The sequence below is a fragment of the Chenopodium album genome, chromosome 11 (genome assembly GCF_948465745.1).
Source record: "Chenopodium album chromosome 11, dcCheAlbu1.1, whole genome shotgun sequence".
In the NCBI taxonomy this organism is placed as follows: Eukaryota; Viridiplantae; Streptophyta; class Magnoliopsida; order Caryophyllales; family Amaranthaceae; genus Chenopodium; species Chenopodium album.
In genome coordinates this window covers 55,910,595-55,924,932 of record NC_137844.1, presented here as the reverse complement: position 1 = coordinate 55,924,932, position 14,338 = coordinate 55,910,595, and the positions used below count along the sequence as shown (strand labels likewise).

The 14,338-nt window shown below is 34.5% G+C and overlaps 1 pseudogene; it reads left to right on the top strand.

Moving 5' to 3' along the window:
• The first annotated feature begins 7,040 nt into the window (after nucleotides 1–7,040).
• On the top strand, nucleotides 7,041–12,628 carry LOC145566925 (oligopeptide transporter 5-like; annotated as a pseudogene).
• Nucleotides 12,629–14,338: the final 1,710 nt, after the last annotated feature.

Here is a 14,338-nt window from a genome sequence, read left to right as displayed (position 1 = left end):
ACTCAAGCTTATATGACCTCTTTACCTTCTATCTCGGTTTCTATGGAAGATACAATCCCAAATTTAGCCCCGGACTCACTACCAATTACTTGCATGATTTGGAATGTGCAAGGCGCGGGTAGTAGAAATTTTGTGACTAATTTGAAAGATTTGGTCAAGGTGAACAAACCGAATGTTCTTGCTTTGGTAGAAACTCACATGGGAGGGGAGCAAGCTGTGAAAATTGCTTCAATTCTTGGCTATGATGGACACACTAGAACTGATGCAATTGGTTTCAGTGGGGGGATTTGGATATATTGGAGAACGGATGTGGTTACTGTATGTCCTATTATCCAACATAACCAACACATCACTATGGAAATTTCTCGAGTAGGGGCTATGCCTTGGTACTTTACAGCAGTGTATGCAAGTCCGGATCCTCAAAAAAGGAAGGAATTATGGGATGATTTAGAGAATTTTGCTAAAACTCATGGTAAACCGTGGCTTATGGCAGGAGATTTCAATGACACTCGCTTCCCATCGGAAAGAAACAAATCGTGTAGTGAAACTGTAGGGAATATTTCAAGCATTATGATAACCCCAAACTTGAACCCCACTGTGATCATACACTAAAGTACGGTGGCGTTCCAAAGGGAAAGACAAAGAGCAAAAAGAGTCGCCAACAAGTTTTAGGAACTTGTAAACCCAAAAGACAATCCAAAGGACCGTAAACTACTCCATAAGGTCTTGAACCAAACAGGGTCCGGGGATGAGGGCACGAATCCAATCTACAAAAGAAAGGACCCGCCCTATAAAATAGGCCTCTACTTTGTTCTGCTCGTATTCATGTGCGCTTTTCGAATAACATACAAACATTATATTAAAGCTACCCTGTTTATCTATGTTGGTTGAGATTAATGCACAAATAAAACTATTATTGGCGATCACTTGAATTAAAATCACATTAGCCTAAACCAAATTAATAATTATCTTATTAAGCGTGATTTCAAGTACAAATTCCCTTTAACAATCATAAAAGGTGTGATCAAGCAATAACAATAAAACATATCAAGCAACATAATAAATAAATCAATAACAAATAAACAATAACAGCGATGATAATAACATGATAAGGCATAATAAAGCTCAATAATAATAGCAAGATCCTAGGCATGATACTAACAAGATTAATAACAAACCCTAGCATGTCACTAAACAATAAAGATCGAAGCTTTAAACCTAACATGGTACTAACATGATATTAGAAAGAGTAAAGGCACCCTAAACATGATACTAGAAATCATAAAAAGCATCCTAACATGATACTAGAAAGCATAAGACAACATCCTAACATGATACTAGGAATATAAAACAATAATAAGCATGCTTTCTACATTGAAAGAGAGTAATAAGATTACATACTTTGAAGCCTCGTACCTCTTTCTAATAACAAAATACACGAGTTAGTAAACTTCAATGAAAATAATAAAGAATAATTAAAGAATTAAAGAATTAAATTAAAATCAAATTAAATAAAGTTTTGACTCGTTTTGGACCAAACCCTCAGAAATTATCAACCTTTCACGTCTAGAGCGAAGGCAACTTCGAACTTGGCTAGGAGACTCTAAGTCTTGTGAATGCGGAATATTGTGTTTGAAAAGCTAGTTTAGAAAGAGAGAGAAAGAAAATAAGAATTAAGGAAGAATTGAATGATTGTGAATTGATTTTTTGAAAACAGGGATTCGGACGCTATTTATAATGAAAATAGTCCAGAAAAATCATAGAATTTGATAAGGAATAAAACTCCACGCTGTCGCCAGAAATCAACTCTGTCGCGAGGCGACAGGGTCAATCGCGCGGCGACAGAGTCTGTCGCGTGGCGACAGATTTGTCGTTTGGCGACAACCTGTATTAGCGCGTTTTTCTTCACGCGGAATCCGATCTTTAATCAACTTGATCTACGGAATCCGTACCGAAGATAAAATATATATTTAAGATAACAAAACGATATTTTATTCCAAATAAAAATCTATTAAAGATAATTAATTATTAAATCTAATAATATTAGAATTAAAAAGAACTTTCTAGAAACTTCTAGAAAACTATAATTAATCCTAATAATTTTAGGAATAATAATTAATATTGGGCCCTCCTCTAGATCATTGGGCCGTATTTAAATAATTAACCAGGCCCAGTTTAGTATTCTGGCCATAACTTCCTCAATATTCATCGGAATTGATCTTATAATATATCATTGGAAAGGTCTCTTCGAACCCCATCCATCTACACTATTATTGGACCTTAATTATGGACCAAACTAAACTGGTTTGGCTATTTTCAAATAAACAAAGTCATTTTCAAAAACAGAGAGAAAAGAATTTAATTAAAACTAAACCGCAACACTCGACTTTCAAACCACTTTCACCTAATTCGATAATAACACAACGTGAAAGGCATTCATCACTGGGTTTGGTTTTGGGGAGACACAAATGGGTGTCTACAGAAACAAATAGAAGATCAGCTTTATTCAATGCTTGGGTTGAAACCATGGACTTGCTTGAAGTGGAATTCTCGGGGGCTGCTCATACGTGGGCTAGAGGCAAGACCCCTGAAACTAGACAAAGTGGCAGATTAGACAGAGCCTTATGCAATGATCAATGGGCTATGAGGTTTGAAAATGCTTCGATGAGACACCTAACTGTTGCAATATCGGATCACTGCCCCTTATTTGTTTCCCCGAATGGCTTTGTTCCTATGGAGTCTCTTCACAGGCCCTTTCGTTTTCAGGCTGCGTGGTTACAACACGAGAATTTTAGTGAGTTTGTTGCGCAGCACTGGTGTAAAGAGAGACCTTTAGTTCCGGCTCTTGCTAAACTCTCTTCTGATTTGCAGCATTGGAATAGGGATACCTTTGGGAATATTTTCAAGCAAAAACGAATACTTCTTGCTCGAATTGGTGGGATTCAAAAGAAACTAGCAACTCGGGTTGACAGAGGGTTATTAAAGCTGGAAGCTAGACTCCGCAAAGAATTGGACGAAATATTAGATAGAGAAGAAATGCTATGGTATCAAAAATCCCGAATTACATGGCTTCAAGAAGGTGATAAAAATACAACGTTTTTTCACCTTAGTACAATCGTGAGGAGATGGAAGAATAAAGTGTCAGCATTGAAGAACAAAAATGGTCTTTGGGTGCAGGACAAATGTGAAATCCAAAATATCATAGTTGATTTCTTCTCTAATTTATTTACTGAAGACGGAGAACAGAATTTGTTGGACATCCCGCAAGACATATTCCCTGAGTTATCTAATTCTGATTGGAGTTTACTCACCAAATATTACTCGAGGCATGAAATTGACGAGGTGATCAAGGACATGGGTGCTCTGAAAGCACCAGGGCCTGACGGTTTCCAAGTTTTATTCTATCTAAAAAATTGGGAATTGGTGTCTCATAATGTGTATGATGTTGTACTTCCGATTCTAGAGGGAAAGAAATCAGCAGAAGATCTCAATCACACTTTCATTGCATTAATTCCGAAGGTTGAACAACCTGAGATGACTTCTCAATTCCGTCCAATTGGACTTTGTAATGTGGCATACAAGATAATCACCAAGGTTAGTATCAATCGTATCAAGCCGGTCTTACCTCACCTTATTTCGAATACTCAATCAAGCTTCGTTCCGGGAAGGCAAATAACTGACAACATAGTGATAATGCAAGAGGTCTTACATACCATGAGAAAGAAACAAGGGACAACAGGATATATGGCCATTAAAATTGACTTCGAAAAAGCCTACGATAGGCTTAGATGGGAATTTATCCGAGATACCCTCGTTCAAATGAATATCCCTATCACTATGATTGAAGTAATTTTGGATTGTGTCACAACAGCTTCTTTGCAAGTTTTGTGGAATGGAGAGCCCTCAAAATCCTTCAAGCCTACCAGAGGAATTCGTCAAGGTGACCCGTTGTCGCCTTATTGTGATGTGCATGGAACGATTCTATCAAGTAATTGAGGAAGCAATAATTTGTGGCAAATGGAAGACTATTCGTGCAAGTAGAGATGGGCCAGAACTTTCAAATCTATTTTTTGCTGATGATATAGTCCTTTTTGCCGAAGCAAGTGTTGAATAAGCCGGTCTTATTCGTGAGTGCTTGAGCAGATTTTGCAATGCTTCGGGTCAGAAAGTTAGTTTGCCAAAGTCCAAAGTTTACTTCTCAAGTAATGTGGATATGGGAAAGCAACTTGAGGTCAGTGCTGAATTAGGAATGGAGGTGACTAACGACTTGGGTATGTATTTGGGAATGCCTACATTAACTAGTAGGGTCACCAAAGCAACTTTTAGTCACTTGTGTGAGAAAATCGATAGACGCCTTGCGGGTTGGAAAGCTAAATATTTGTCTTTGGCAGGACGAATAACTTTGGCTAAATCATCGCTGTCAACTTTAGCCTATTATTCAATGCAAACGGCAAAAATCCCAAGAATGATTTGTGAGGAAATTGATAAAAAATCTAGGCGATTCATTTGGGGTGGCAATGAGGATAAGAGAAAGGTTCATTTTCTCTCATGGGAATGCTTACAGAGACCAAGGGAGCTAGGCGGAATTGGGATTTATTCTGCTAAACAAGCCAATTCGGCATTCCTTGCAAAGCTGGGCTGGAGGAGGCTTAGTGAGCCATATTCATTATGGGCCCGAGTTCTGCGCTCTAAATATTGTAAGGGAAGATGTGACCTGGACATTTTCACTCCTAAACATGGATGCTCAAATGTGTGGAGTGGAATTACAGAAAATGCTAGAGTTCTTGGTGAAGGTGTGCGTGTTGCAGTTGGTAATGGCAAGAATACACGTTTCTGGGATCACAAATGGGCTACTGACAAGCCTCTGAAGGAGCTTGTTTCTGAACCAATACCTATGGAGCTTACTGAAGCTACTATCGAGGATATGTGGGAGGAGGGGCTTGGCTGGAGGTAGAATGTTTTTGCGCAATTTCTACCACAAGACGCTCTTAAACACAATCAAAACCATGAGATTCGTGTTGACAATTCAATAGGTGATTTAGTCTATTGGAAAGGGAACTCTCAAGGCAAATTTACAATAAAATCAGTGGTGAGTATTATGAGACATGAAACAGATGTCTTGGATGAGAAATGTTGGGATATGATCTGGAAATCCCCTGTGCAACAAAGGGTCAGAGCCTTCCTTTGGTTGGCTTGTCACGACAGAATCCTTGGTAACCTGAATTTGTACAAGAGAACACTAACTGATGATCCTAAATGCCCAATCTGTGGTAATGGTGATGAGAGTACATTACACATTCTTAGAGATTGCACGAATGCAAGGCTGGCTTGGAATAAAATTCTGCACCCAAGGTTCCATGATCAGTTTTTTCGATTGAACTTGAAGGATTGGCTGAGTTATAATCTGGAAAATTCGAGCAATATTAATGTTGAGGGATGGGATACCATGTTCTGTACAGCAGCTTGGTGGATTTGGCGTTGGAGAAATTGCCGCGTTTTCAACAGAAGAGATGAAATACCAATTGATACAAGAGCATTCTTAAGAGTAAGATTTAGAGAAGTTCGTGAAAGCTTAGTGAAGCAATCTACTAAATCTGCAAGCAGTAGCAATCAGAAAATTGAGGAGAATGTCTCCTGGCACTCCCCTGCTCCTGGTTGGTTTGTTTTGAACTGTGATGGCGCGACAAAGGGTTGTCCTGGGCCTGCTGGAGGAGGAGCCATCATTCGTGATCATGAGGGACAATTTATTTCAGGATTGTCTGCAAGTTTTGGCTACTGCACGACCTTTAGAGCAGAGGTCATGGCTCTAGTGAGAGGTCTTGAGCTAGCACATAATCTGCAAATAAAGAAGCTAGAAGTTCATTTAGATAATCAAGCGTGTGCAAGAATGCTTCAAAATGGAACTGATGGCAGGGGTGAATGTGTTCATGACATACAACACTGTCTAAAGCTATTGAAAGATGATCGATGGGAAGTTCATGTAGTGCATATATATAGAGAAGGAAACCGAGCGGCGGATTGGTTGGCTAACCGCGGCGTCTTTCAAGACTCACAACTTATTATCATGAATATGGTTCCGGATGAGCTTGGAAGGATACTGCAAGAGGATGCTAGAGGAGTGACACTCCCTAGATTAGTTCCTGCTTAGTTAGCTGTAGTTTTTGTTTATTTTGCTTTCTGTTTTGTTCTTTCTTTTACTGCTTTGTTTCTTTTGTTATTGGAATCATTCCTCATTTGGATCAAAAAAAAAATTAATGGATTAGTCAGATATTTAATTTTTTTGCCTCAATTTGAATTATTTAGGTTGTGCTCGTACTCCGTCTGTATAATATATCCCGTATGGCAATTTTCTCCTTTTGTGTGTCGTGCATTTGAATCAATACTACGTAGGCCTGTTCTCTTCACCTTAAAAAAATAATATTAAGTAAAAATAATTTCACTTAAGTAAAAATAAGTTCAGTTCAGTAAAATTAATTTCAGTTTAGTAAAATTAAGTTCAGTTCAGTAAAATTCAGTTTTCTTAAGGAAGAATTATAATAGAAAATCAGTAAAAATAATTTCAGTTCAGTAAAATTAATTTAAGTTCAGTAAAAATAATTTAACGGTGAAGAGAACGGGCCGTACTAGTATAAGTGCCACATCTCAAAACCTGATCACGACAATTTATTGATTAGAGTTTTATCATGCATGTAAATATCCATTTTAATAATATAGTTTTTTTTTTTTAGGAAAAATTTTAGAGTAGCATTTTTTAGTGTATTTGTTGTTAAAATATCTTTAAAAAAAAAAAAAAAAAAAAATTTTACTACTGGATATTTGTCATTTCAGATAACAACAATAAATGATAAATGTGGTCAAATAATAAGTTCTCAAATGTGCACCAATACTCTTATAGGGTTACATACATTTTTTATTATCTTGTGTTGTAATTATCCGGGATTTTTTAAAATCATTAAGAAAATATAAATGGAATTACTACTTAAGTACTATAATTATATCTTTAAATCAGATAAAAATTATTATAATAAGGAGTGGTAAATATGGGGGAAGAAGATGACGTAATTGCCTCACACTCTCAACTTCATGTTAAACCCTTCTCCGATCTTGTTTCAGGTATTGTTTTTCAACTATATATTTATAATTCTTTTGTTTCAATGTTATTCTATGATGATATTATTACGTATTTACGTAGTACTGTACTAATTTATTAGGGACTGTTTGTATTTAATAAGTGACACTTTTTTTTGGTGTATTTCTTTAGGCCTGTTTTTTTCAAAATTATTGTTTAATGAAGTTATAGTTTACATTGATCATCATATGAGTATTAATTTTAATTTCGGCTTATTTTGAGTTAATCTTATTCTCCATATGCATTGTTTACAAAGGCAATTGTATCATTTAACACGGAAATAAGATGATTTTATAGTGGCTGGCAGTTTTGGCACTAAATCACAAGATTACGAGTTCATATGAAAAATTATAATGATTGATGCATCAATACTAAAAAATTAATAGTTTAAAAACCAATGTATAATGCCTGAATAGTGAAGATATTCTAAAATGGTTTTAATTTAAGGATGTATGACGAGAAAAACACGCAATCGGTGTAATCAAGGTTATCTATTCCAAATCTTTTTTAGCATTTTCCTACATTAGGATATGAGATGGGACTGTATATGTTGTGGTAAAATTTCGAAAAACGGATAAATTTTTGTATATGCATTCTAGCTCAATTAGGGCCCGTTCTTTAGAGCTGCTCTGCTCTGCTCTGCTCTGCTTTGCTCTGCCGAAATCTGCTCTACTTTGCTCTGCTCTACTTTGCTCTGCTGAAATTTGCTCTGCTCTGTTTCAATCTGCTCTGCTCTGCTCTGCTTAAAATTAATACTTAATATTGAATTATTATAATAATAATGTATATTTAATAAAAATAATAATAAATAATTAATACTTAATGATAATAATAATTAATATTTAATAATAATAAATAAATAAATAATATTTATTAATAATAATTAATATTTATTAATAATAATAGTTCCTCCGTTTTCTTTTACTTGCAACACAGCCTTGTGGCACGTGTTTTGAGCTCTGGTTTATGTAATGTAAATGGACAAATTTTTCATTATAATTTTTACAAATGATACTTAACTCTATTCTAATTTCCGTGTAAAAATTATATTGATAAAATCGCTCGTTTACCCTCACTAATCATCTCCTAAAACTGCGTGCTTAAAAGGTGTGTTGCAAGTAAAAGAAAACGGAAGAAATATATAATTAATATTTAATAATAATAATATAATTAATATTTAATAATAATAATAATTAATATTTAATAATAATTTATTTAGTATTTAATAATAATAATATTAATAATAATAATATTAATAATAATGTAATTAATATTTAATAATAATATATTAATAATAATATAATTAATATTCAATAATATTAATATTATTAATAATAATGAATTTTTAATAATAAAATTTAATGATTATAATAATAGTAATAATAGTAGTAGTAGTAGTATTTGTAGTAGTAGTAATAATAATAATAATAATAATAATAATAATAATCATAATAATAATAATCATAATAATAATAATAATAATAATAATAATAATAATAATATTTAATATTTAATAACAATAATAAAGCATTACAATTATTATTATAGTATTAGTATTAGTAGTAGTAGTAATAATAATAATAATAATAATAATAATAGTAATAATAACAATATTAGTAATAATAATGATAATAATAATAATAATAATAATAATAATAATAATAATAATAATAATAATAATAATAATAATAATAATGAAATCTGCTCTGCTCGGCTCTACTTTGCTCTGCTTCAATCTGCTCTGCTCTGCTTTGCTGAAATCTGCTCTGCTTTGCTCTGCTCTGCTGAAATCTGCTCTGCTCTGCTCTGCCCAGAAGCTCAAAAGAACAGGGCCTAGGTAATGCATAATTTTTTTGAAAGTATATATGGCTTTAAAAACCATATGAATCTCAACATTGAGAAATAAATAACATGCATGAATACTCTAATATGGGTTATATACATCTTGGTCAAATAACAAGATATCAAATGCGAAAAATAACATGTATCAATAAAAAATGTGGGTTAGATACATTTTTTGATCTTGTGCTGTAATTGGTAAATATAGATGGTTACAAATTTTTTAATACAACGTATATTTAAATGAGCTAATTAGTCATATAGAGTTTTACTACGGATTAATCAGGAGTTTAGAGAGAAAATATGGGGGAAGAACACTCTCATTCTCATGATAAACCCTTCTCTGATCCTCTTTCTGGTATTATTTTTATACCATTAATTTTTACTTCATGTTTTTATATGATATTATTAGAGATTATATATCTTTTATGTTTTTCATATGATATTACTATTAAGGATTATACGTGTTTGATATTTTCTTCTTGATGTAATTTTTAGTGTTTAAAAAAGTTATAATTGTTAGAAATTATACGTGCCATTAACTTTTAGTTATATCTCTAAGTTTTTCACATGACAATATTATTAAGGTTTATATGGGTTTGATATACAGTAAGTATCCAAACATTTTAACCAACAAAGCTAGTTATCGACTGATATGGTTTTCATGAATCGAATGTTGTAGGGGAAGAAATCAATGACAGCCCGATAGAAGAGGTGAGGCTAACAGTTCCAATAACAGACGATACAACATTACCATGCTTAACATTCAGAACATGGGTACTTGGTATAGCCTCCTGCATCATCCTGTCATTCGCGAACAAATTCTTCGGCTTCAGGGCGAATCCTCTCTTTGTATCTTCAGTCACAGCTCAAATTGCCGTGGTACCAATTGGGAAACTAATGGCTGCAACATTACCTACAAAACAATACACCGTACCCTTTACAAACTGGTCTTTTACGTTGAACCCGGGCCCTTTTAACCTGAAAGAACATGTGTTGATTACTATGTTTGCGAGTTGTGGTTCTGGTGGTGTTTATGCTGATCATATCATCATTTCCGTTAAAGCTTATTATCATCAAGGTTTAAAGTTCGCTGCTGCCTTTTTCCTTGTTCTAACTACTCAAGTACGTAACTTTTTGCTTAACTCTTTCGCGTTTGTGTATTTAGATGAATTTGTGTATATGTTGATTAATGGAATGAATTGTAATTTTAGCTACTTGGCCACGGATGGGCTGGTCTATTTCGAAAGTACCTAGTGGACTCACCGTACATGTGGTGGCCGGGGAATCTTGTTCAAGTCTCCCTCTTCGCGTTCTTTAATTTTCGTATATATATATATATATATATATATATATATATATATATATATATATATATATATATATATATATATACTTCCTCCTTTTCTTTATAGTTACAATACACACTTTATCGTGGTATTTAAGGAAAGTGGACGTCACATGATATAATCCACTTAAAATGGAGTTAAATAGGTTGTAAGAACTATAATCAAGTAGACCATGAACATTAAATAAAGATATTAGTGCAATTTTTACCACAAAAACCTTCCTGTGTTGCAATTATTGTGACATTTTCATTTTAGTAAAATATTGCAACTACAAAGAAACAGAGAAAGTATGTAGTAGCTAATGAATGAACGTTTGGTGGTTTAGTGGTTTTATTTACATGGAGTTTTTCGGGTTTTATAGGGCATTGCACGAGAAGGAAAAGAGGAAGAAGGGTGGAATTACAAGACAACAATTCTTTCTCATAACAATCATATCAAGCTATGCATATTACATAGTTCCTGGCTACCTTTTTCCATCAATAAGTTGTCTTTCAGTGTTATGTTGGATATTTAAAAAGAACATGACAATGCAACAAGTTGGATCTGGTCTCCATGGTTTTGGCATAGGCGCCTTTTCGTTGGATTGGAGCGCCGAGGTTAGCTTTCTTAATAATCCTCTTGCTGTGCCTCCTTCGGCCATACTAAATGTATTGGCCGGATATGTTTTCTTGGTTTATATAATTCTTCCTATCTCGTACGTACTATGGAAATCTTTACGAGGCTAGGAGGTTTCCCGTGATCTCCTCGAGATCATACGACATTTCTGGTCAGGTTTATAATATTTCTCGCATCATGGATCGTAAGACCTTCACCTTCAACAATTTAGCCTACGCTTCTTATAGCAAGCTCTATATGAGTGTCTTATTTGCTTTGAACTACGGGTTGTCGTTTGCCACTGTAACGGCTACCATCTCACATGTTGCTCTCTTCCATGGAAAGCAAGTCCCACCATTACTATTATCTTGACAATAATGAATATTGCCTTTGAAAATTCAATTCATCGCTCATAGTTTGTTGTTATGTATAGGTCGATAATGGAGTTGTGGAGTAAAACTCGGGCTAAGATAAAGGATGAGAATGCTGATGTGCATCTTAGAATAATGAAAAAGAATTATGAACAAGTTCCGCAGTGGTGGTTTTATGTACTGTTAGTTGTTACGTTTGCTCTCTCGTTGCTCGCTTGTGAGGGCTTTGGTGGGCAGATTCAACTTCCCTGGTGGGGATTAATCTTAGCTTGTGCAATGGCTTTTGTTTTCACATTATCCATTGGCATCATAAATGCTACAACAAACATGGTATGTTTTGATATATATATGATTCATTTATACAACTATACTAGCTAGTTTGTAAGTTTGGGAATGATGTATGTACTAATTCCTCTGTTTTCTCTGCTCGTTCGACAGCAACCTGGACTAAATGTGATAACGGAGCTTATTATCGGCTATCTTTATCCGGGAAGGCCTCTTGCTAATGTGTCTTTCAAAACATATGGTTATATAAGCATGACTCAAGCACTCACTCTTATCCAAGATTTTAAGTTGGGACATTACATGAAGATTCCTCCCAAGTCCATGTTTCTTGTACAGGTATAAGACATATACTTTCTCCGTTTTAAATTAGTTGCAATTTTTTTTATTTTCACGCTTGTCAATTCATATATCAAATAATTCTGTGTTTTATGCATGTTTAGCTGGTGGGAACCATAGTGTCATCACAAGTCTACCTAGGCACAACATGGTGGCTCCTCTCTGGAGTTAAGTACATATGTGACGTTGAAAATCTTCCTGAGGGTAGCCCTTGGACATGTCCAAATGACGCCGTATTCTTCAATGCATCAATCATATGGGGAGTTATTGGTCCGGCCAAAATGTTCGGACCAAACTCAGTCTACTCAGGGCTAAACTGGTTCTTCCTAGTTGGGTTGCTGGCTCCTGTCCCTGTATGGCTTCTGTCTCGAAAGTATCCTGAAAAGAAATGGATAAAGTATATAAACATGCCTGTTATTTTCCTTGGAGCAGTAGGAATACCGCCTGCTCGGTCTATAAACTACGTGACATGGGGACTAGTCGGACTATTCTTCAACTGTTATGTGTACTCTAGGTACAAGGGATGGTGGGCGAAGTGCAACTATGTCTTAGCAGCTGGTTTGGATACTGGTGTTGCTTTCATGGGGATGCTCTTGTACATTCTCCAAGGAAATAACATCTATGGGCTGAATTGGTGGGGAATGTCACAAGACGACTACTGTCCGTTGGCTACTTGTCCTTCTGCCCCCGGAATTGTGGCTGATGGCTGCCCTGTTATCTCATGATATGCGCGATTTCAGCTTAAGTAAATTAGGATTTCAAGCTAGAAAGTTCAATGTGTGTGTGTGTTTTTTTTTTTTTTTTTTTAAAAATTTGTAATTATTAGATACTTTATCTAGCCGTATAAAATAGCCAGGATTATTAGAGTGGTACATGTGACAAATTATATAAATAAGTTACGTGAAACTCCTAGTTAGTAAAAATACTACGAGGAGGTTATAAAATTATGCTGTCCATTATTTTTTTTAAATATGTTTTTGTATTAATTTGTCTTACAAAATGATCTCTAATAGAATTTATGTGAATTACAAATTAAGAGGCTCAAAGGAATTACTGTGAATAACTGAATATATATAAATTTTACTAGGCCTGTTCACGGATAGGATATCCGATCCGAAATCACATTTCGGATCGGATATCCGAACCTTCGGATATTAGATTTTGATATCCGAATCCGATCCGAAAATTTCGAATATCCGATATCCGAAATCATTCGGATCGGATGTTTCAGATATCCATTATCCGATATTAATGAAAATTGTATAAATCTCATTAAATGTTTTGCTTTTTGTATCGTTAAGCATAGTAATCTTTTAGAAGACTATTTAATTGGCATACATAATAAACTAATAAAGTCTATTTAACTACCACAAATACAAAAAACTATAACAGTAGCAGCCTTCTTTGTTAGTTTGGCGATAAGACCAACAAGTTGGTGAGCAAACCCAACAATAGAGGAGACACATACACATATTAAAAATCAAAATTCCCAACAGATGAATCCTTATAATCTTTTAATTACCAGAGGAGAGTTGAATGGTGATTTGTTGAGCAGCGGAGAACAAACCAACAAATTGGCGACTGAACGAAGAAGATCGAAAATTAAAAAAAAAATTAGGCCCATGCATTCAGGGGTTGCAGAAGATCGAGGAATCGACTTTAGACCAACAAAGAGCAAAGATTACGAACCAAAATTAGACTCAGTTATCACCGAAAAAAACAGAGAGGTGGCTGAGTGACTGAGCGGCGGAGTTTGGAATATAGGGTTCCTTTTAGAGAGATGAGAAAGAGGCGGAAGTAGGTGAGAACTGATAACTCACTAGGTTTGTTGGCCACTGAAAATTATTTTATAATATTATTATAAAATTATTTTTGAAAATTTTATATGTACTGATGTATTGTCATATACATATCAGGCTTACAATTTCAGATATCAGTTCGGATATCTGAAAGAAATATCCGATATCCGATAATATTCGGATATTTTTCGGATATCGGATATCCGAAAATTTGAAAATCAGTATTTGAATCCGTATCCGATATCCGTTTTTTCGGATCGGATATCCGATCCGAAATGATTTTTCGGATCGGATATCCAAAAAATCGGATCAAATACGGATCGGATTTTCGGATTCTCGGATAGTTTTGAACGGCCCTAAATTTTACGATGAGCAATTTTAGCCAAGACAATCTTACATACATTATATATTTTGAGATGTTTATTGTGATCCTTAAATATGTGATTATAGTCCTACAAATTATTGTATTCTGTATAGTTTATGCTCTACTTTTATACTCGTATCATATAGCTTATGTTTAATTTATATTATTATTACAAATTGTCCAAGGAATTGAAGGAGAGAAATAGAAGAAAGAAGGGAAAAGAAAAGAAAAGACAGCATAAGTTACGTTGTAGCATGTAGGCTAGTAGTTTA